The sequence below is a fragment of the Pseudophryne corroboree genome, chromosome 3 (assembly GCF_028390025.1).
Source record: "Pseudophryne corroboree isolate aPseCor3 chromosome 3, aPseCor3.hap2, whole genome shotgun sequence".
Taxonomy (NCBI): Eukaryota; Metazoa; Chordata; class Amphibia; order Anura; family Myobatrachidae; genus Pseudophryne; species Pseudophryne corroboree.
Genome location: NC_086446.1, coordinates 238,809,798 through 238,835,342, shown reverse-complemented (window position 1 = coordinate 238,835,342; position 25,545 = coordinate 238,809,798). Strand labels below are relative to the sequence as shown.

At 45.7% G+C, this 25,545-nt stretch overlaps 1 long non-coding RNA gene across 4 annotated transcripts in view; it reads right to left on the bottom strand.

The window, feature by feature from the left end:
- LOC135057647 (uncharacterized) overlaps positions 1 to 25,545 on the bottom strand; it is a 381,527-nt gene that overhangs the window by 261,936 nt on the left and 94,046 nt on the right. For all 4 annotated transcript variants that reach the window (XR_010244262.1, XR_010244261.1, XR_010244260.1 and 1 more), the window contains 2 exons: positions 10,040 to 10,180; positions 7,812 to 7,950 (listed from right to left, as the gene is read on the bottom strand). This is a non-coding gene — a long non-coding RNA (uncharacterized LOC135057647). The remainder of the gene's footprint in view (positions 1 to 7,811; positions 7,951 to 10,039; positions 10,181 to 25,545) is intronic.

The window sequence follows — 25,545 nt, the reverse complement described above, 5'->3', positions numbered from 1 at the left end:
TCAAAGGGTCAAAAATAATTATATGCCAAAATTTGTGGAAGTTGCACAGTTCCAGCAACATAATCGCTAGATTTAATGCATCAATTAGTTTACAGGCAAAAGCAGGTTGGTTTTACATCTAAAGTAATTGCTGCTTTAAATCTAGTCGGACTTGCACCGGTTCCCGCAATTCGAGAACTATTACATTTCGCCCCAAGTCTAGCAGGAAAATTTGAATGCGAAAGACCAAAAAGAAGAAGAGAGACAATATACACATACAGTATTGTTTCACACAGACAGCATATACCAATAAGTAAACGGCTGAGGAAAAGAGGGATATCATTAGCAGCTGTTTATACAGAGCTTCCCACTGGTTGTGTATAATTCAATATTCATTTCTCCATTACCATTTTATCTCCATTATAATATATGTAACAAATGACTTATCTTGAAAAATAGTTCGGTAATAGTAATTGAGTGAAGCAATAAGGCCTCAACCTTGATTGCGGAGGTTAATAAAACACCCCAATGTTTAGGCCATGTAACTCTAGACAAAAACTACGTATACCTAACTCTATCTACAACTGATCTCCAGCCATAATTCCCTCATCATGATGCAATCTCCATCTCGTGTGACGGCCTCACGTCTCACTAAAATATGGCTCCCGGACCCTGTTGTTTTAGCAGACAATAAACAGATCTCGTTGAAACAGGTTCAACGTTTCTCAATTTTATTTTTTATCATTCAAGCGAGTACAAAAATGAAAGAAAATGATACAAAAGAAAGTCCAATCTCAGCAGGAAGCTGCCTTCCTGTAGCATCTCAGTGAGTCAGGCTCCCAGGGCGGCCAAAGAGGACTCAGCAACAGGTTGCACCTGGTCACAATTAAGCATTCAATAAGAGCGGGATCAGAGGCCACCTAAAACTAATTTCACTGACCCTTTTCTTTTGCACATAGCGTACAGTTTTGGCTTTCAATGCTGGAGTTGATTTTCTGCGCAAGCTTAATCAAAAACTCATGCTGTCATTTCACAGGGACCATGGTTGGAATGGATAACCCCAGTGATGAAAGATTAATTATATATTTAAGACAAAAAGAAATTGTCCTGCTGTCTAGCATTTGGTCCTCTGATTTCTGGCATTGCTCCTCCACTGATCTACAAGTGAACTGTTTAAATTGGAAAGGCCCCAGCTGGTGACATAATGACAGAAAAGAATCTGGTATCATAAGTGGAAATACTAACAAGCCCAGAGGTTATAGCGTGTATGTCTGCTAATGGGCGCACATTTCACTTCTGGATAATATTTCAAGGTGAAATCTAAGTAGTGTCTATTCTATGGCAAATTATAATCTAGTTTCCCTGCCACGCTCTCGAATAGAATGCGTAAACATATATTTAATAATTATCTTTTTAAGCATAGTATTCCTGAGAAAAGAAACTCAGATGGGATATTTTTCTGATTACCACTTAAAACAGGCCTTGCCAACCTGTGCCTCTCCAGCCACTTGTGAAACTACAAGTACCAGCATGCTTTACCAACTGTTCGTTTGGAGAGTATGCTGAGATTTGTAGTTTCACAACAGCTGGAGAGCTACAGGTTGGCCTGGCCTGACCTAAAACATACATTAAGAGTGTTACCTTATCCTGGACAACACTCCATAGCACATGTTACTATAATGTCAGTGATCTGAAGTACTGTTATGGTATGGAAACATTTACATATATATGCTTCAATATGCAATGTTGAATTTTTGACACATGTATATTTTTAGGACATGGATATCTTACAGTTTTTGGCACACAGATTTTGCACAGTAATTTACATGTTGTCTATTAATATTGATGTACTGTAAAAGTTCATTAACATTCAGTTGGTGTAAAGGTGGATACACACGGTGCGATTCTGGCTAAATGCCAATTTTGACTTTGCGGTTTCCCTTGAACTCCCCAGAGCCCAGAACCACCGATATGGACTACACACGGTGTGATTTTGGCTACGTACAATTTTGACTAGAAACTAGATTGTACACAATATAGTCAATATTGCCTTGCCTGCACAGTCTATTTTTTCTTGCGATACCAACCCCACGGGAACGCACATCGGTATCAAAAGCTGTGTACACATGGTGCGATATGTGCTAATTTTTCTTACGATTTTGACTATATATTATGTCAAATGAGAAGCCAAATCCCACAGTAGAGTAAAATGACATGTACGGAGACAAAAATCTAGGAGTGTTAGGGTTAGCCTGGTATACCCCTTTTCCACCAAAGTCCCAGGTCTGACCCAGGATTTGGAACACTATTCCAAATCGGGTCAGACCTGGGACTTACCCAGGTTATTCACGGGTCAGCGCCGTTCACACTGCCCATGGGTGCAGTCATCTGTTTGGGATCCATGGGCGTGGCCTCGGTCAATTTAGGCCATGACCCCTGTTGATGTGGCTCCACGTCACGCTGGGTGTGAGCCCAGCACTCTGGCAGCTGCTGGGGTACCCCAAGACTCCTCCGCTGTGCACTGAATGGACGTTGCGCACATGAAAGCGGCATCCATTCACCTTTACCGCCACTCAGTCTGCATAGCAAGCAGAGCAGTAGTGCAGACAGCCTGTCCCCCAAACGCCTGTGGGACACTGCGATTAGGAGGTATGGGCTCTCCCCCTCCTGTAAATGGATCCCGGTTGGAAGACCCGGGTTGCCTGTTTACACTGAGCCTTATCCGGGTCCTTCCCAGGAAAAACCCTGCTCGCTAGCAGGGATGCATTCTCGGGTCACTGGACCCGGGTTGAGCCATTTCCACTGACAAAAAGGACTTTGTAGCTGCATTAGCATATAGGCCCAGATGGACGACCACCAAAAATGCAGGCACATACTGTATATCATACTTACTTACATTGTATTTCTCCTCTCCGGGAGAAGCCCGGAGAGGAGACGCTGCAAGTGTCTTCGGGGGGCAGGGGTGGACTGTGACATCACTAAGCCCCGCACCCGCATTGGGAAATGCTGCGATTCGCGGGTCCGTGGGAAGGGGGCAGGGCTAAAATGACGCGATTTGCGTCATTTTAACCCCTTCTCCACCCAACGGACCCGCGAATGTGGGAGGTTATCTCTCCATCCTGCTCGCATCACTAGGGTGCAAGCAGCATGCGGGAGACCTGCCCACTCTTCCGGGGGTGCGGGGGGCTACCCAAAAAAATGGGAGCCTCCCGCAGCTTCCAGTAGAGTAGGTAAGTATGCTGTATATGCATCCACCTCGGAATCAGGCCCAATATTGTTTGGCAGATTTATTTCCTAAACAAAATAACCTGAAGTAACCTGATCGCTCTTGAAAGTTGGCAATAAAGTTTAGCCGGACTACTGAGATTATCACCTGAACACCAATATCTTCCTGTTCTAAACACTTATTAAAACATCACAGAAAACAACCAGAAAGTATGGTGCCCTTCTCTGGCCAATAGACAGTAAACGTTACTTCCTGTATTATTATTATCCTTTATTTATATGGCGCCACAAGCGGTTCACAGCACCTTACAAAGTACATAAACAGGAACCCTATAAACAATACAAGAAAAAAGTGACTTACAGTACAGAGCATTGCAGGGCATCCTATATAATAAAAGACTAACGTTGCTCCTCCCCTCTGTGGGGGGAATTCAAGTGTTTTGTGTGCCAGCGGCCACTAGATGGCGTCCAACAGAGGAATTTAAGGGTTGCTCCTTTCGGGCAAGCATAGCTGCTGGCGCTGACATTATGGGTATGTTGTTCGGGCTGGTAACTAGTGGATTATTAACACTGCTGTCAGCAGTCCTAATGCCCAAATAAGCAGCAGGGAGGCAGAACCTGAGGGTACATAGACGCAGAGGCTGGGCCAATAGCGTCCACCTCTGCATCAGCCCAATGACAATTGTCATGCATTTATTAACGATTTGCAGTTTGGACATTGTGATATGTCATCACTGTATCTCACAGTAATCGCTTCAGTAAACCAAGGGAATAAATAGGTTTATCAGTCAACATCAAACATGTGTTATATCACTTTCCATAAAAAACTGAACCAGTAGGCATATTCCATAGACCAAAATGGCACCAGTGACCCCAATTCCCAAGTCATTTATTGCACAGCCACCTCCTACAGTTTCTAAATACACTGTTTACTGTTCTGGCTTGCATATTCGCTTTTATATCAGTGTTGTCTCAGTTACTCTAGGTAGGACACTATAAGAACCGCTGCATGAAGGCGCAATGTATTGTTACATGCTGCATGTAAATACACTGCGTAGGCCGTGGAATCGTCCTACTGAACTTGCAGCACAATGAATGGGGCGATTCAATGAACGGCAGCCGGGAATTACGGATTGGGGGTAAACAATGTGCATGATATATTGTTCCGATCCGCATCATAGCGTATGTACCCAGATTTAGATGTAAAGGCTAGAGAGAAAAAAAAATGATGTAATAAATATTGCAGAAGGCCATGTATACAGTATATGTCAATAAATAAAAGTCCTCTTTAACTTACAGAATAAAATAGATGCTACTGAGTACTAAAGAGATTAGGTTGGGCAGTGGCGTAACTACTGCCCCCGCAGTCCTCGCGGTGGCTTGGGGGCGAGGGGCTGCGGGGGCGCCACTGACTTAGAACAGATTGACATGCGGACGAGCGTCCGCATGTCACTCTGCGGTCTCCTCTCCCTTCCTGCTGTGTTGGAGGGACACGGAACGCACATCGCGCGTCTCTCCTGTGTCCCTCCCTGGCTCTCCCCCGGCCGGTCTAAGGAAGTGCCGTTCGTGAGCTCTGATTGGCTCACGAACCGGCACTTCCTTTATTAGACCAGCGGGGGAGAGCCAGGAGGGACACAGGAGAGACGCGCGATGCGCTCCGTGTCCCTCCAACACATGGGGGGGGGGGGCCGGGGGAGCAGGCACTTGGGGCATATACCTGGCACTGTGGGGGGCAGATCTGGCACTGGGGGCATATACCTGGCACTGTGGGGGCAGATCTGGCACTGGGGGCATATACCTGGCACTGTGGGGGCAGATCTGGCACTGGGGGCATATACCTGGCACTGTGGGGGCAGATCTGGCACTGGGGGCATATACCTGGCACTGTGGGGGCAGATCTGGCACTGGGGGCATATACCTGGCACTGTGGGCATATACCTGGCACTGTGGGGGGAAGATCTGGCACTGGGGGCATATACCTGGCACTGTGGGGGGGGAAAGATCTGGCACTGGGGGCATATACCTGGCACTGTGGGGGCAGATCTGGCACTGGGGGCATATACCTGGCACTGTGGGGGGAAGATCTGGCACTGGGGGCATATACCTGGCACTGTGGGGGCAGATCTGGCACTGGGGGCATATACCTGGCACTGTGGGGGGGGAAAGATCTGGCACTGGGGGCATATACCTGGCACTGTTGGGGCAGATCTGGCACTGGGGGCATATACCTGGCACTGTGGGGGGAAGATCTGGCACTGGGGGCATATACCTGGCACTGTGGGGGGGGGAAAGATCTGGCACTGGGGGCATATACCTGGCACTGTGGGGGCAGATCTGGCACTGGGGGCATATACCTGGCACTGTGGGGGCAGATCTGGCACTGGGGGCATATACCTGGCACTGTGGGGGGAAGATCTGGCACTGGAGGCATATACCTGGCACTGTGGGGGAATATCTGGCACTGGGGGCATATACCTGGCACTGTGGGGGAATATTTGGCACTGGGGGGAGCAGGCACTGAGGGTGCATATGTGGCACTGTGGGGGAATATTTGGCACTGGGGGGAGCAGGCACTGAGGGGGCATATGTGGCACTGGGGGGGGGGGTATATGTGGCACCGGGGGCATGTACCTGGCACTGTGGGGGAATATCTGGCACTAGGGGCATATACCTGGCACTGTGGGGGAATATCTGGCACTGGGGGCATATGTGGCACTGGGAGCATGGCCCTAGCAACAAGCACTACCCCCTAGCAACGAGCATGACACCCAGTGCATGAAACCCCTGGCAACGAGCATGACACCCTGAGCATGAAAACCCCTGGCACCGTGCATGGAACCAAGAGCATGAAACCCCTGGCAACGAGCAGGTAATTTAAAAGTAATTAGAAGCCTTACTGTAGAACTTAATGTGTAATGGGCATTATGGTGTGTGGCATAATGTATCACGGACATTGCGGTGTGTGTCATAATGTATCAGGCATTACGGTGTGTTGTATACTATATCACGGGCATTGTGGTATGTGGTATAATGTCTCAGGATCATTGTGGTGTGTGTTATACTGTGTCACAGACATTGTATGTGCTATAATGTATCAGGGGCATTGCAGTGTGTAGCATAATGTATAACGGGCATTGCGATTCCTGTCATAATGTGTCACAGGCATTACGGTGTGTGGCATAATGTGTCTGGGGCATTACAGTGTGTGCATATTGTGTCATGTGCATTATTGTGTGTGGAATAATGTCTAAGGGCCATTGCAGTATGTGGAATAATGTATACTGGGCATTACTATAAGGAGGAAAAATGACAAATAATGTAAGGGGCATGAATCAGGATTTTTTTTCTTTCCTGTGGTGGCCAACGTCTGGGCGTGCAGGTTGCAAAACTGGGATATAAGGTAGTCTTTTCCTGCAATGCCACGCCCTCCACGCAAAGCCACGCCCATTTCAACAAAGCCAAACACCCTTTTTGCCGTCGCGCACCTGCGGCGCGCGCATTTTTCTACCTTTGCTAGTGCCAATTACGGGGGGTATGGGGGGGGGGGGCGCGCCAAAGGATTTTTTGGCTTGGGGGAGAAAAATTTCTAGTTACGCCACTGAGGTTGGGATTGAGATATAATATGACTGATGAATCAGATTTAGGCTACAATTGCATGTGCCATGTTATTGTGATGGATGAACATGTGCAGCGATATCACATCAGACTTGAGAGATCACCTGTGAGCCGCCAATGAGGTAGCACGCCAGCAGACAGGTGGGTGTAACAGACCATCTGAGAGGTCTGACGTGATAGTGCTGTGCGGTCATCAGACAAGTGTGGCCCAGGCCTGTGTTAGAGGCAGCAATCCTGACCACAGAATATTTTCCCACATGTCAGTACTACGCCAGTGAAGGGCATTTCCTGGACACTGTAGGACTTGAGTCATCAGACCCCATAACTCAGCAGGACCTTGAACAGGAAATTCCATCACACAACTTTTATATTTCCCCCTTCCCTCCGTTTCTGAGCACTGTAACCCTATACATCCCGGAAAACTACTAAAGGATGAAGTTTGGAAGAAGACACTATTTGATCTTGGCTCGACCTCTTTAGCACTAACTGAGATGGATAGCATCAGTCAAAATGTACATATTCCTTCCTATTCTGAAGAAAATAAAAATATACCACAAAGTGTAGTAAGAGCTAACAGAGAAGAGAGCAAGGCTAACGATAATTAACCACTTAACTGGCATGGTCAGATCACATGCGACCTCGCCTCCCCCCAGTGTGCGCCCCAGTTTTTGACGAGGGGATTCGTTCTGCATATGTGCAAAATATAATATTTATATATTTAAAGAAATATATTTTTTAAACTATATACAAAAACAACAAGAATATGTACAGTTTTGAAGGGAAAATCGTTGGTAAAGTCTTTAATTACATCTGAGCTGTAGATCGCTGAGATTAATACTGAGACTTATGCGCATCACTGATTTCACCTGGTTAGCAGGTGTTACATTGGAGTATCAGACCTTATCACATTCCTTTGAGCATTACAAAAGTGTCTACGTCCACAGGGAGTCTAATATTATTTCTAGCTAACATGGTATAATAGTGGTAATTACCGGAAAGCAGAAGACTGGATCACATTATTAGCAGTTAATGGTAATGACTAATGCCTTTTGTTTGGAAGTTGGCATCAACTGTATTTTGGGTCTCCAGAACATCCTTGTAGATGGTAAATGACTGTCATGGTATTTGTTCCTGTTAATATAGTTAAAGCACAAACATTTTGAAACACTGTATAGTAAGGGGTTAACAAACTATATACTACAGTTATGTGAAATAGGTAAACATGAAGCGGTTCAGACTATCCGATTCCATACTCTCCCTGCATGTGGAATGATTGTTGGTAGCTGGTGTAGTGGATAGAGAAGGAGCAGCCAGTACAAGTGGTACCAGTCAACATAACAAAGAAACTCAATCATTTAAATGGTTAGCTGGCAAATAGAAATAAACACAAGACCAAGACAACTTGATTCTTATTGTTGGCTGGGACCAGTCAATTAGCACAGAGCAGACCGGGGGTGGGGTGCAGGATTCATTCATTAACAGACACTGCCTGTGAGCTTTTTGCCTCTGACACCATATAGTTCTTAAAAGGTACAAAGGAAAAGACTAGAGTAATGTAAGTGTTAATGCGGGTGCAATACAACTGCATCTGGTTTAATGGGCCAGCACAATTCCCACAGCATGGCTTGGACTGTCAGTCTGTGAAAAGCCCATTCTATGCTCAGAAGAATAATAGTGAGACTGTTTGTAGCCTCTGCTGGCTGTTTTATGGAAGCCTGCTCTGGAGAGAGAGGTGACCACGGATGCCTTTTGACCACATGTGTTTACACAAGGAAATGCATGTGGGCTGAGGGTGGCGCCTCTTGTCAGCAGCCCTTCTCTGTACTCCTGACCCCTCATAGAACTGCTTTCTTGCTTCTGGGTAATTTTACTGCAATCCAGATGTGCTCCGGCTCCAGAGTGGCTGCCGAGACTCCATGAACTGGCATCTCATAGAACATCAATCCGTGGGGTAAAATGGCATGGTGCTTGTTTGAAAAAAGTGTAATGCTTCTCAGTAACAGATTGTGATTTATTTAGCCTCTTGTTTGACAGAGGGTTTTATCGAAAGCTCATGCTTTCCAGGGACGTAATTGTGCCCCTTGCATTACCCCCTCCCCAAATCCTTCCGTCTTTTTTTATACATAGCTCGAGCCTGTGGAAGTGGATTGGAACAGGTACACTGCTGTATATAAGATTACACACAAAATACACAGTACTTTACATTAAGCATAAAAAATTATCAAACCAGAAAACATTTGTTATGTGTTGCTACCCATTTGTACACAATCGGATGCGATTCATCAGATGTAAAAAAAACCCCACTCAGTTGCAAATCGTAATCGCAGGACTCCCGGGAAGTCTCACTAGTGGATGGGGGCCTTAAGTGTCAGCCCTAAATCGCTGGACAATTCCCATTTAGGGGGGTATTTATCAAAGCTCAGAGAAAGATACAATTGCGAGAGATAAAGTACCAACCAATCAGCTCCTGTCATTTTTCGAACACAGCTTGTAAAATGTAAGGCAGAAGCCGACTGGCTAGTACTTTATCTCTCACAAATGTTATCTATCTTCGAGCTTTAATAAATACTCCCCTTAACAACAAAAACATAAATGCAAATTTTTCAGAAGATATTTGATATAAAGTGGTGTCATTGGGGAGATATTTATCAAAGCTTGGAGAGAGCTAAAATTGTGAGAGATAAAGTGCCAACCAATCAGCTCCTAACTGTAATTTTTCAAACACGGGGTGAGATTCAATTGCGGGCACGATGGCTGCCGGCGGCTGCATTTCAGCTCGCAACCCCTGCAGTAGGCGAGCTGAAATGCGCAAAAAGTGACCTGTTTGTGCACCCAAACGGCACTTTTCGCGATCGCACAGAGCTCTTTGGTCGGGCTCAGCTGCTTTACGTGGCTAAACCTGACCTCTATGGGTGCCTTCAGTGCAAAAAATAAATAAATGAGAATTGTGTTCTGTGGTCTTCTATCACTTTAGACGGGAGAGCGGGTGCACAAAACAATTGAATACCGTCCACAGTCTGTAAAATGTAAGACAAATGCTGATTGGCTGGTACTTTATCTCTCACAATTTTATCTATCTCCAAACGTTGGAGAGATATTTTTCCCTACATCAGACATCAGATTTTCTTCCAGTAATCCCACTGGGGGACACTGCAGTCAACATTTTAAGCAAAAAAATAAAAATGCCAGAAAACACTAGTTTGTACACCTCTGTACATACCTTGTGGCGCAGCAGTGCTCCGTTGCTTGGGACTTCCCCTACCTTAGAGATTTGCACGTACCAGGAACATTCTGAATGTCAGTACAGGCACCTCTAAGGATGAAAGCGCTGATCGAAAAGTTTCTTTAACAGTTAATTCTCCTGTCAGAGGAAGATGAAACATTTTACATGTGTGAAATAAAAGAAAAGCGAAATACAAAGTTATACTAATCATTATAATATGCAATTCCTGCCACCTAAAATATACAGTCACTTCATTCATATACGAGTGGTACTGATGACAAACCTTGCCATGGTCATTGGTTTAGATTTACAAATGGAAAAAGACAGCCATTTTTGTGCCTACAATTACTGGCAAGTTATGAACTTGCAGATGAACCTTTCTAGATATCGTGCTGTTCTAATTACCCATCAACAGAAACAAATCAATATATTCTTTAGTGAGACGCATACTTTTGTTAAGGCAGGAATTAAATTTGATCCCATCACTTCCTCAAATTCTATCATTCTTGGTATCCGGTCTCTAGGTCGACCACACTTAGGTCAACAGTCATTAGGTCAACCACTATTGGTCAACATGCATTAGGTCGACACGGTTTCTATGTCGACATGTAGTAGGGCGGCATGACAAAAGGTCGACATGGTTTTTTTCACATTTTTTATTTTTTTTATTTTTCATACTTTACGATCCACGTAGACTACGATTGGGAAAGATAACCTGTGCTGAGCGCAGCAGTAGCAGAGCGTGCCACCTTGCCTGAAACATGGCGAGCGAAGTGAGCCATGCGAGGGGGCACAGTGCACTAATTGGGGATCCCCGTCACTCTACTAAGAAAACGACACCACTTTTTTTAAAAACAAAACTTCATGTCGACCTTTTGTCATGTCTACCTAATGCTTGTGTCAAACTATTTTAAGTGTCGACTTAGTTACTGTCGACCAATAGTGGTCGACATAGACACTGTCGACCCTATGAACCACACCCATCATTCTTACGGGTACGTTTGGATTAATTTCAGAACACTGGTTATATTTCCTGTACTTGTATCACGGATATATTATGATCTATGCATTATATTGCTTTGTATTTATAATACTAAGACTGAAAGCTTTATGTTCTAGCCGCTATAACTAGGGTAAAATCAATGTATAAATAACAGCACCATGTTTACTGAAAAGAGATGTATGACCTATCAACTACAGTTTCTTTATCCAAAGCAGTGAGTGAGACATGATCAGTTATTTTCTGCAAAAAAACATCACCAGCCTGCATTTGTTATGCACATTTTGTGTAAACAGCCACATTAGTAATGGAACAGTTACGTTTAAGGATAAATAAAAGTGTCAGTGGTATAGAACACAGCACTCGTATGCTGCTGTATGTCATATAGCACACAATGTAATTTTTAAAGTTACCGCACATAAAACTATTTTTACATAAAGTTGAGTGGGGGCATTAAACCAATTTGCTCTCTTATTTTTTTTTTTTTATATATTTTTATTGAAGCAATGTATGTTTCAAAGGACAATGTACATAGTATAACTGAATAAGACCATATTCACAGTCAAGAAGGCCCAACATGGAGAAGTACAAAAGAGTGATTAAGCATTGGTACAGCACTGAAAGACTAGACAAACAAATGTAAGTGTTACAATTAAATCAGACTTAAACCATGGTCATACTGAATAAAACTCTCACACATTTCAAATAATTTTTCGGTTTTAGCCTCTTTTTCTTGCACTATCTACACCCATGCCATATGGAAGAGATTAAATAGTTTTGTTTTAAAAAGAGATACAGTAGGGGGCTCAGGATGTATCTACACCTGCAGGATAGACTTACGGGCAGCTGCACTGACCGCCAATAACAGTCGTCTATCTCCCTATGAGATTCAAAGACCTCTCAGGAGAACGCCAAACAACACCCATTCAAGTCATATAGTTAAATAAATGTTCCTGGGAGTAATTGAGCACTCGTAACCAAAATCTATGAATTAGCCCTCTTATTATTACTTTTAAGATCTAGAGACAATTACAGCTATATAGTGTATGGAGAGGGGGGGCGGGGGCTGGATTACACACCTTAATTTTAAGCATAAGAGGTTCTACCTTGTTGAAACTTGTAGTGAAACACAAAAAAGTAAATGCAGGTGCACACTCTGAGCATTAAGAATACTGGTAATCAGAACAATTATAATAAACTGTAGAATGTAATATGGAGTAAAATTGAGGCTCTAAGCACAATTTTGTACAAAAATGAAGGCAAATATACAATGTCACGGTGTCTTCATCAGATGGGTTCCTAACATCTCTAATACTAACAATTTGTATACATTTATCCAGGTCTTACTTATCAAACTATCCATTCTAATTAGTGATGTGCACCGGAAATTTTTCGGGTTTTGTGTTTTGGTTTTGGATTCGGTTCCGCGGCCGTGTTTTGGATTCGGACGCGTTTTGGCAAAACCTCCCTGAAATTTTTTTGTCGGATTCGGGTGTGTTTTGGATTCGGGTGTTTTTTTACAAAAAAAACTCAAAAACAGCTTAAATCATAGAATTTGGGGGTCATTTTGATCCCATAGTATTATTAACCTCAATAACCATAATTTCCACTCATTTACAGTCTATTCTGAACACCTCACACCTCACAATATTATTTTTAGTCCTAAAATTTGCACCGAGGTCGCTGGATGACTAAGCTAAGCGACCCAAGTGGCCGACACAAACACCTGGTCCATCTAGGAGTGGCACTGCAGTGTCAGACAGGATGGCACTTCAAAAAAATAGTCCCCAAACAGCACATGATGCAAAGAAAAAAAGAGGTGCAATGAGGTAGCTGTGTGACTAAGCTAAGCGACCCAAGTGGCCGACACAAACACCTGGCCCATCTAGGAGTGGCACTGCAGTGTCAGACAGGATGGCAAATTTAAAAAATAGTCCCCAAACAGCACATGATGCAAAGAAAAATAGAGGTGCACCAAGGTCACTGGATGGCTAAGCTAAGCGACCCAAGTGGCCGACACAAACAACTGGCCCAGAGTGGCACTGCAGTGTCAGACAGGATGGCACTTCCAAAAATAGTCCCCAAACAGCACATGATGCAAAGAAAAATGAAAGAAAAAAAGAGGTGCAAGATGGAATTGTCCTTGGGCCCTCCCACCCACCCTTATGTTGTATAAACAGGACATGCACACTTTAACAAACCCATCATTTCAGCGACAGGGTCTGCCACACGACTATGACTGAAATGACTGGTTGGTTTGGGCCCCCACCAAAAAAAGAAGCAATCAATCTCTCCTTGCACAAACTGGCTCTACAGAGGCAAGATGTCCACCTCCTCCTCTTCCTCCAATTCCTCACCCCTTTCACTGTGTACATCCCCCTCCTCACAGATAATTACTTCGTCCCCACTGGAATCCACCATCTCAGGTCCCTGTGTACTTTCAGGAGGCAATTGCTGGTGAATGTCTCCACGGAGGAATTGATTATAATTCATTTTGATGAACATCATCTTCTCCACATTTTCTGGAAGTAACCTCGTACGCCGATTGCTGACAAGGTGAGCGGCTGCACTAAACACTCTTTCGGAGTACACACTGGAGGGGGGGCAACTTAGGTAAAATAAAGCCAGTTTGTGCAAGGGCCTCCAAATTGCCTCTTTTTCCTGCCAGTATACGTACGGACTGTCTGACGTGCCTACTTGGATGCGGTCACTCATATAATCCTCCACCATTCTTTCAATGGTGACAGAATCATATGCAGTGACAGTAGACGACATGTCAGTAATCGTTGGCAGGTCCTTCAGTCCGGACCAGATGTCAGCACTCGCTCCAGACTGCCCTGCATCACCGCCAGTGGGTGGGCTCGGAATTCTTAGCCTTTTCCTCGCACCCCCAGTTGCGGGAGAATGTGAAGGAGGAGCTGTTGACGGGTCACGTTCCGCTTGACTTGACAATTTTCTCACCAGCAGGTCTTTGAACCTCTGCAGACTTGTGTCTGCCGGAAAGAGAGATACAACGTAGGTTTTAAATCTAGGATCGAGCACGGTGGCCAAAATGTAGTGCTCTGATTTCAACAGATTGACCACCCATGAATCCTGGTTAAGCGAATTAAGGGCTCCATCCACAAGTCCCACATGCCTAGCGGAATCGCTCTGTTTTAGCTCCTCCTTCAATGTCTCCAACTTCTTCTGCAAAAGCCTGATGAGGGGAATGACCTGACTCAGGCTGGCAGTGTCGGAACTGACTTCACGTGTGGCAAGTTCAAAGGGTTGCAGAACCTTGCACAACGTTGAAATCATTCTCCACTGCGCTTGAGTCAGGTGCATTCCCCCTCCTTTGCCTATATCGTAGGCAGATGTATAGGCTTGAATGGCCTTTTGCTGCTCCTCCATCCTATGAAGCATATAGAGGGTTGAATTCCACCTCGTTACCACCTCTTGCTTCAGATGATGGCAGGGCAGGTTCAGGACTGTTTGCTGGTGCTCCAGTCTTCGACACGCGGTGGCTGAATGCCGGAAGTGGCCCGCAATTCTTCGGGCCACCGACAGCATCTCTTGCACGCCCCTGTCATTTTTTTAAATAATTCTGCATCACCAAATTCAATGTATGTGCAAAACATGGGACGTGCTGGAATTTGCCCAGATGTAATGCACGCACAATATTGGTTGTCCGATGTCACAAATCCCTAGGAGAGTCCAATTGGGGTAAGCCATTCTGCGATGATGTTCCTCAGTTTCCGTAAGAGGTTGTCAGCTGTGTGCCTCTTATGGAAAGCGGTGATGCAAAGCGTAGCCTGCCTAGGAACGAGCTGGCGTTTGCGAGATGCTGCTACTGGTGCCGCCGCTGCTGTTCTTGCTGCGGGAGGCAATACATCTATCCAGTGGGCTGTCACAGTCATATAGTCCTGAGTCTGCCCTGCTCCACTTGTCCACATGTCCGTGGTTAAGTGGACATTGGGTACAACTGCATTTTTTAGGACACTGGTGACTCTTTTTCTGACGTCTGTGTACATTTTCGGTATCGCCTGCCTAGAGAAATGGAACCTAGATGGTATTTGGTACCGGGGACACAGTACCTCAATCAAGTCTCTAATTCCCTGTGAATTAACGGTGGATACCGGAAACACGTTTCTCACCACCCAGGCTGCCAAGGCCTGAGTTATACGCTTTGCAGCAGGATGACTGCTGTGATATTTCATCTTCCTCGCAAAGACTGTTGGACAGTCAATTGCTTACTGGAAGTAGTACAAGTTGTCTTCCGACTTCCCCTCTGGGATGACGATCGACTCCCAGCAGCAACAACAGCAGCGCCAGCAGCAGTAGGCGTTACACTCAAGGATGCATCGGAGGAATCCCAGGCAGGAGAGGACTCGTCAGACTTGACCGTGACATGGCCTGCAGGACTATTGGCTTTCCTGTCTAAAGAGGAAATTGACACTGAGGGAGTTGGTGGTGTGGTTTGCAGGAGCTTGGTTACAAGAGGAAGGGATTTAGTGGTCAGTGGACTGCTTCTGCTGTCATCCAAAGTTTTTGAACTTGTCACTGACTTCTGATGAATGCGGTCCAGGTGACATATAAGGGAGGATATTCCTAGGTGGTTAACGTCCTTACCCCTACTTATTACAGCTTGACAAAGGCAACACACGGCTTGACACCAGTTGTCCGCATTTCTGTTGAAATAATTCCACACCGAAGAGGTGATTTTTTTTGTATTTTGACCAGGCATGTCAATGGCCATATTCGTCCCACAGACAACAGGTGTCTCCCCGGGTGCCTGACTTAAACAAACCACCTCACCATCAGAATCCTCCTTGTCAATTTCCTCCCCAGCGCCAGCAACACCCATATCCTCATCCTGGTGTACTTCAACAGTGACATCTTCAATTTGACTATCAGGAACTGGACGGCGGGTGCTCCTTCCAGCACTTGCAGGGGGCGTGCAAATGGTGGAAGGCGCAACCTCTTCCCGTCCAGTGTTGGGAAGGTCAGGCATCGCAACCGACACAATTGGACTCTCCTTGGGGATTTGTGATTTAGAAGAACGCACAGTTCTTTGCTGTGCTTTTGCCATCGTTACTCTTTTAAGTTTTCTAGCAGGAGGATGAGTGCTTCCATCCTCATGTGAAGCTGAACCACTAGCCATGAACATAGGCCAGGCCCTCAGCTGTTCCTTGCCACTCCTGTCGTAAATGGCACATTGGCAAGTTTACGCTTCTCCTCAGACGATTTTGATTTAGATTTTTGGGTCATTTTACTGAGCTTTATTTTTTTGGATATTACATGCTCTCTACTATGACATTGGGCATCGGCCTTGGCAGACGACGTTGATGGCATTTCATCATCTCGGCCATGACTAGTGGCAGCAGCTTCAGCACGAGGTGGAAGTGGATCTTGATCTTTCCCTATTTTACCCTCCACATTCTGGTTCTCCATTTTTTAATGTGTGGAATTATATGCCAGTAATATATCAATAGCAATGGCCTACTACTATATATACTGCGCACAACTGAAATGCACCACAGGTATGGATGGATAGTATACTTGACGACACAGAGGTATGTAGAGCAGTGGCCTACTGTACCGTACTGCTATATATTATATACTGGTGGTCGCAAACTGTGCAAAACTGAAATGCACCACAGGTATGGATGGATAGTATACTTGACGACACAGAGGTAGGTAGAGCAGTGGCCTACTGTACCGTACTGCTATATATTATATACTGGTGGTCAGCAAACTGTGCAAAACTGAAATGTACCACAGGTATGGATGGATAGTATACTTGACGACACAGAGGTAGGTAGAGCAGTGGCCTTCTGTACCCTACTGCTATATATTATATACTGGTGGTCAGCAAACTGTGCAAAACTGAAATGCACCACAGGTATGGATGGATAGTATACTTGACGACACAGAGGTAGGTAGAGCAGTGGCCTACTGTACCGTACTGCTATATATTATATACTGGTGGTCAGCAAACTGTGCAAAACTGAAATGCACCACAGGTATGGATGGATAGTATACTTGATGACACAGAGGTAGGTAGAGCAGTGGCCTACTGTACCGTACTGCTATATATTATATACTGGTGGTCAGCAAACTGTGCAAAACTGAAATGCACCACAGGTATGGATGGATAGTATACTTGACGACACAGAGGTAGGTAGAGCAGTGGCCTACTGTACCGTACTGCTATATATTATATACTGGTGGTCAGCAAACTGTGCAAAACTGAAATGCACCACAGGTATGGATGGATAGTATACTTGACTACACAGAGGTAGGTAGAGCAGTGGCCTACTGTACCGTACTGCTATATATTATATACTGGTGGTCAGCAAACTGTGCAAAACTGAAATGCACCACAGGTATGGATGGATAGTATACTTGACGACACAGAGGTAGGTAGAGCAGTGGCCTACTGTACCGTAAATAATATACAATGGGCGCTAAGTTTATTGTACTGTCGATTAAAATAATTGCAGCTCACATTAGGAGGATCTGGAAGTCCTCCTAAGTAAAGGGACACTGTACCTAAACAATAAAATCATACGTGTGAGCGCACATGTATTAAAAGAGTGGTTAATTAGACTGCTGGTTTGGTAAATAAAAAATATTTTTATTAATATATAACAGACTAAGTAAACATTCACAGAATAAAAACCATCATAGTGGAAATCGCAGATTGGATTTATGCATATATCCCCGCTATGGCCAGTTGGACTTTATATGATTAGTATTAAGCATGCATGCCTATAGAGTTAGCTGGTTAATTAGAACAAGTCATGGTCCTTAAATACAGTCTTGATCGTTTGTAACTGTTTAATCCCTCCAGGGGAATTTTGGTAGTGATGTTAGTATTTAGTTGATTAGACAAGAACCAGAGGTTGTCCCTTAATATGAATTAATGGCACAGTCCATTTAAGTGAAACAGCTTCCTCAGATGATATTATATAATGCCAGTTTGCACTGGTTAGAAGTGTGATGCTGATAGATTTTATAATCAGTTAGTCCCCCGTCGTGACACTCATATGGGCAATGCTTACCCTCCCACTCTGCGGCGGTTCTCGTGTCTACGGCTGGGCTATATCACACTGAAGGCAAGGACTTTGTCCGGCTAGGCGGTGACACGCTCCAAGCGTGTGGTGTAGCAGGGAGAAACCGCCACCCACAAAAGGCGGAGAAACGCGTCAGGTGACTCAACGACGTCAAGTGGAACGCAGGTGGAGCGCATCGGAAGCCGGAAGCCCCACTCAACCCGGAAGCCGCGACGTGCGGCCGAGCGCTCCCTGCTACACCACACGCTTGGAGCGTGTCACCGCCTAGCCGGACAAAGTCCTTGCCTTCAGTGTGATATAGCCCAGCCGTAGACACGAGAACCGCCGCAGAGTGGGAGGGTAAGCATTGCCCATATGAGTGTCACGACGGGGGACTAACTGATTATAAAATCTATCAGCATCACACTTCTAACCAGTGCAAACTGGCATTATATAATATCATCTGAGGAAGCTGTTTCACTTAAATGGACTGTGCCATTAATTCATATTAAGGGACAACCTCTGGTTCTTGTCTAATCAACTAAATACTAACATCACTACCAAAATTCCCCTGGAGGGATTAAACAGTTACAAACGATCAAGGCTGTATTTAAGGACCATGACTTGTTCTAATTAACCAGCTAACTCTATAGGCATGCATGCTTAATACTAATCATATAAAGTCCAATTGGTCATAGCGGGGATATATGCATAAATCCAATCTGCGATTTCCACTATGATGGTTTTTATTCTGTGAATGTTTACTTAGTCTGTTATATATTAATAAAAATATTTTTTATTTACCAAACCAGCAGTCTAATTAACCACTCTTTTAATACATGTGCGCTCACACGTATGATTTTATTGCCTACTGTACCGTACTGCTATATATTATATACTGGTGGTCAGCAAACTGTGCAAAACTGAAATGCACCACAGGTATGGATGGATAGTATACTTGACGACACAGAGGTAGGTAGAGCAGTGGACTACTGTACCGTACTGCTATATATATATATATATATATATATAGTTATACTGGTGGTCAGCAAAATTCTGCACTGTCCTCCAACTATATATTACAATGCAGCACAGATATGAAGCGCTTTTCAGGAAGAGAACGTATAATACTGGTGGTCACTGGTCAGCAAAACTCTGCACTGTCCTCTTACTGTATAATACTGCTGGTCTCCAGTCCCCACAATAAAGCAATTAGCACACTGAGCACAGATATTTGCAGCACACTGAGTACAGATATGGAGCGTTTTTCAGGCAGAGAACGTAGATATTTGCATTTGCAGCACACTGAGCACAGATATTTGCAGCACAATGAGCACAGATATTTGCAGCACACTGAGCACAGATATTTGCAGCACACTGAGCACAGATATTTGCAGCCCACTGAACATAGAAACTGAGAGGACGCCAGCCACGTCCTCTCACGATCATCTCCAATGCACGAGTGAAAAATGGCGGCGACGCGCGGCTCCTTATATAGAATACGAATCTCGCGAGAATCCGACCGCGGGATGATGACGTTCGGGCGCACTCGGGTTAACCGAGCAAGGCGGGAGGATCCGAGTTGCTCGGACCCGTGAAAAAAAAGGTGAAGTTCGGGCGGGTTCGGATCCCGAGGATCCGAACCCGCTCATCACTAATTCTAATATGTAGACAGCAAATGCAAGGACCCACACTAATTAAAACTACCTAAGGGCAGGTGGGTGGGGTGCTGGTCCATGTAGAATGAGTCTCCGTTAAAGAGTAAAGGAGGGTGGAGGGGCTGCACTGCACACCCTAATTTTACACATAGAAGTGCTACATTGCTGAGACTTGTAATGCCACATTGGAAAAAAGAAAATACAAGCACTAAGAATACTCAGTATATATCAGGGAAGTAGTTGATTAGTCTACAGCAGAGGTTCTCAAACTATTTTGCTCTGTGACCCCGTCAGACAATAAAAATTATTACAGGACCCCAGCAAGAATACTACAGAATGGCCGCCACACATGTGGTCAGCAGACTGCACATTCACAGTAGCATTGCGGAGGCACAAAACAGAAGTGAAGTGACCACTAATGCAATTGCTTCATTTCTTACAAAATCGCAGGGATATGCTCCTTTCATAGTCCCTGTCCTGCATGTGTTTTTTTTTATATATTCATGCGATTGTTAACTTTATACCTGCTGTGAAGGCTTTGAGGGAGGCAGTGGTGGCAGAGGGTGATGGGGAGGCAGATGGGGCAGTGAGAGAGGGGGTGAGGCAGTGGCTGCAAGGGAGATGCAGAGGGAGGCTGAGGGTAACAGGGGTGGCAGTAGGGGACGGAAATGTCAGATGATGACTAGGGAGAGGCAGAGGGTGATGGGGAGGCAAAGGAGAGACAGAGGGTGGCAGTGGGAAGCAGTGGGTAATGGGGGATAGCAGAGGGTAACTAGGGAGAGGCAGTGGGTGTTTAACTGATGAGTTGCTCCCCCTTCACGTCCTACACTGTGTGCTCCCCTGTTCCCCTCATCCACAAACATCCCTTTAGATCTGTGCTCCCCTCATGCGCCACTGCTGCAGCCTAGAAACACCCCTGGTGCACAGGGATGACAAACCCCAGCACCCGCCCAACCCCCCATTACTGCACTGAGTGCTGGCTCCTCTAAGTTTGTCTGTGGTCTGCTGCTCACTGCCTGTTTCATCTGTAAGTTTCCTACAGCTCAGAAGCTACAGAACCTGGGAGCGCCCTTGCTGCCAGCCATGTGTTCCCTGTAGAAATCTGCACGTAGAGGAGAGAGCCAGGAGTGCATTCAGCTTGTGGCATTGGTGACAGCAGCAGCTGCCGGGTAGGATAGGAGAGGCAGAGCACTGGGGTGGGGGCGGAGTATCCTGATGACTCCTCGGATCTCTAAGCCAGTGGTCTGAGGAGTCTGAAGTAACAGACAGTTTAACTAATTTTTTATACTCCTTGGATCGCTGGCTCAGAGATCAGAGGTGTCTTCAGCCTGAGGGTCCCCAACATGGAGTCGTGACCCCATGCAGAGATGGATGCGAACCACTGGTCTACAGTGATTCTGTCAACTGTCAAAATGTCAACAGCGTGATGTTGATGCACTATCGTATTGGAATTCTCAGATCGATATTACACTGTCAACATTTCAACGGCATCACTTTCACCATAATATATTGAATCCATATATAACAAGTTATAATTTACAAGAACCAGCGGGATCTTACAGCCACAAAATGTAGAACAGCTATTTTTTAAGTCACAACAATGGTGGTTTTAACTTAAAAATAAAATTGTCAATTTAAATATTGCAGAAATCATGGTGGTTCCAACAAATTACATATAACCCTGTATACTCAAATATATGTATATTGGTAAAGAATATCCATTATTGGGCAGATTCAGAGTTACAAACAAACTGGCCACATTGAATGCTTGAAAATAACTGAGGAATTTTACCTGTATTTAGTCAGCTGGCTCTATGTGGCCATAGCTCCTATACACACGCATGTGAGAGTCACCCTAATCTGGGTGCAAGGGATCAGTCTGAAATCACCAGATCTTTCCATGCACTTACCTCTGAACAGGCAGTAAATCCATCTACACACCTATGGTAAACTTATGCCAAGTACAAAGACCTGCTGACACCCAGTTACACCAACAGAGCCAACTGATTTCCTTGCTACTCTGAATACACATTAGCAGAGATGCGTAACCATAACCACACCCCTTTGGCCTTGTGATCATGTGGTTGCTTTACATGTGACACTGAATCAGGCCCTATAGTGCTACACAACCTATAAATACATCTCTCCCATTTAGAGTTAAAATAACAGTGTGATCCCTCATCCCGCATCCGCTAACAGCAAAAAGCTCCATCTTCATATAATTCAATTAAACAAAATTATCTGCACTACGGAAACACGAATTAGGTGTCTTTAAATAAGGATTAGCTTATAAATCTTTAACATTGCTCTCATTCAGTAACAGGGACAGTGGAGAATCCCCTCAGATAAAAGATAGAAGAAATGGGTCAAAATCTCACGCCACTTTGTTCATCGTGTGGCTTAAGTAAATACATGTCATCTGAAAAAACTCCAGAGACTACAGTACAAGCAGCTCCCGGTCTGTGGGTGTCTAAACACTGAATTAGGCCTTGGATGTGAATGTACAAACATCATCATTCTGCGCTGATTTATAAGTACCTATGGGACGGTATACATATTATTACAATGCCTGATTCCCATAACCTTCAGCGGCTTTGGGGAATTGTGAAGCTGATTTGTAGGGACATGTTAAATGGGTAATATACTTTAAGTGTTTTGTTTTCCATTCACATGTCTGTGTGATCACTGATATTAACCTCTGAGGAAATATACAGTGGTAGACAGAACAAGCGCAAAACCGGCTTTACTGCTGCTAGAAAATAAAGAACGCTATCAAAAAAGTAACACAAGACAAACTGACCTATCTGTTAACTATTGGGTATAATTTCTCATGGCAGCAATAATAAAGTATGTACTGTCAGCATATATTAAATTGCACATGCACATCGCTTGTCCCTGTGATGTGTAAAAACAAATTGATCGCTAATGCAATTACTTGCAGGGCTAGACAAGCAATCGCATAGCTCCCAACTATCCTGATTTTGGTGGGACAGTCCCACAAAGAGGCCAGGAAATCTCTGAGATCCTGGCCTGCTTACTTCCCCAGAATGGCAGCGACACACCTACATCTTGAAAAACAGAGGCCCTCTCCCCACCCCCAACATCTGGCCCTCCCCCCACCCCCAAATGACAGAACACTGTCACGTCAGTGAGTCTGCTGCCAATCTGTGTCCGACATCACAGACCCACACTGCACCTCCACAGTTTGGGTCTGGCGCATGCGCAAAGCACCGAATATCGGACCTCATTCAGCATCAGTAGCATATTCTGCTAAATTGCAAAATCTGCTACTGAAAAATATATCATGCTGGGGGCTGCCCAGCACAGGAAATGCTGCCCAGCATGAGAAGCGCCGGTCAGAACTGCGCTCACATTTACAAAATGCGATTGCAGTACAGACATCGCGACCAAGATTACCGGTAGCCCACTGCATACACAGCATGGCTGCTTATGTAGGCGCACCGGTGCCATGTTTTCAAGTGCAGCACACTCCTAAAATGGTCCACACATGCCTGGGTTGCCTGGACCACTCCCCCCTAACGCCGCATCCCCGACGCCCGCACTTGTCAATCAAGTTGTGATCGCATCCTTCCGGGATGCGATCGCAAACCGGAAGTCCGCGCACGTGCTGTGCGTCCGCAGCTAACGCACCCAAAAATTGCATGTTTGTGATTTTCACCCATCTGCGTCTGAAGCTGAATGAGGGCCATCATAGTTTGTGGCATGCGACACACCTCCAGCTACATCTGAATTAGGCCCTGAGTGTAGCCAGCATTTTGCCAATCCTTCAGTATGAAGCAGTGCTGCGAGCTTCTACATATTACCAGACAGCAATGTTATCATTTCTAAATAAGGAGGGAGAGGGCGACATGCCGGCACCTCTCTCTGGTCAACCAATAACTGAGACAAGACAACTTCGTTTCTTGGGCAAATCAAAAGGTCACAGCTTTATTGATTAAATACATAATCACAACCAAAACAAACTGCAGGGCACGAAAAACAAGGGGAGCGGTGCGCCATGCTCACGCAACGTTGTACCACCTGAGGCGTGGCCGCCCCGCCTTCGTGGGTATGCGGCCCCGCCTCCTACAATTTGTTACTGCCCGGGGTGTGCCCGACCCCACCATGTGGTTACGGGACCACGCTCCTACCATTTTGGGACCAGCTACCATCCGCACAGCACCCTACCTTGGCGCGCAACCCGTATGGCCCCTGCCGTATTAATGCTGGAACCAGGCGTGCGGCCACCTGTTAGTGAATATGCGAGGCATTCTGTAAATCCCCTACTTTCATGCCTTGTGCACCGCTCCCTCCCCGCCGACCAAACTGTGACAATAACATCCTTCTCAACAACCTATACAGAAATGTAAGAACATGAACTTGAAAAATCACAAATGTTTCTTTTTGCTCTTTTTTTTTTTTTAAATAATTATATATAAAACAATGACATGTAATATCCAACATCGTTACATAACTCTTTACGCCTCCTGGCTGCCGCCTATGACCGCTTAGACACCTCTACCTTTTTAACTCACCGGGCTGGGTGGGCGGGCGTCTTGTCCTTGCTGGGGGGTGAATGCACTCAGCCCCCCCGGCTCCCAGCATATAAACCTCCTGCTGCCCACTCCCCTGCAATTAAATCCTCTAACCCTCACTGGGCGTTATGATCAGCCAGGTGCTAAAAGGGGGACCGGTGTGCTGGCTGCTACCTCCCCCCCATCCCCCCTGCCTGGGGGGTTCCCTCCATTGCCCCCAGGAGCTGCCTTGCGCCCCTCCCCCTTATCTGGCTTCGGGGGCCATCTTTGGCTACCTTCGCCCCTTTAAGGAGGGAGAGGGCGACATGCCGGCACCTCTCTTTGGTCAACCAATAACTGAGACAAGACAACTTTGTTTCTTGGGCAAATCAAAAGGTCACAGCTTTATTGATGAAATACATAATCACAACCAAATCAAACTGCAGGGCACGAAAAACAAGGGGAGCGGTGCGCCATGCTCACGCAACGTTGTACCAACTGAGGCGTGGCCGCCCCGCCTTCGTGGGTATACGGCCCCGCCTCCTACAATTTGGTACTGCATGGAGCGTGCCCGACCCCACCATGTGGTTACGGGACCACGACCCTACCATTTTGGGACCAGCTACAATCCGCACAGCACCCTACCTTGGCGCGCAACCCGTATGGCCCCTGCCGTATTAATGCTGGAACCAGGCGTGCGGCCACCTATTGGTGAATATGCGAGGCATTCTGTAAATCCCCTACTTTCATGCCTTGTGCACCGCTCCCTCCCCGCCAAACGAGGTCCCCGCAGGGCGTGGACCGAAGCCCCCACCCTGCGCTACCACCTTACTCGCTCCAGGGCGTCCTGCAAGGAATTGTTGAAAATGTCCAGGCCTATGTCGGACAGGTGCACCCCGTTGCTCCTGTACAAACCTTTGCATTTACCGGCCAGCTCGTTGTGCTGAATGACACTACCACCACTGGCTGTGACCAACTTGCTGATGGCTGCATTTATCTTCTTACGGGCCCTGTCAATTCCTGACCATAAACTGGCTCCCCTCCAGGCTAGCCTTGGGATGATTTTTGACCATACTATGTGAACGTTGCTCTACTACCCTTTTATCCACGCAATGTCCTCCCGGGCCATCCTAATAATATCTAGCGACTTGACCTTACCCAGATCATTCCCGCCAAGGTGCAACACTATCACGTCCGGCCGCCCTGCCAACCGCTCTGCCTTGCACAGTGTCTCTCTGGCCTGTGCCCATGCCATGCCCCTGTTGCCATACCAAAATACCTTCCTTGATTCCGGCTG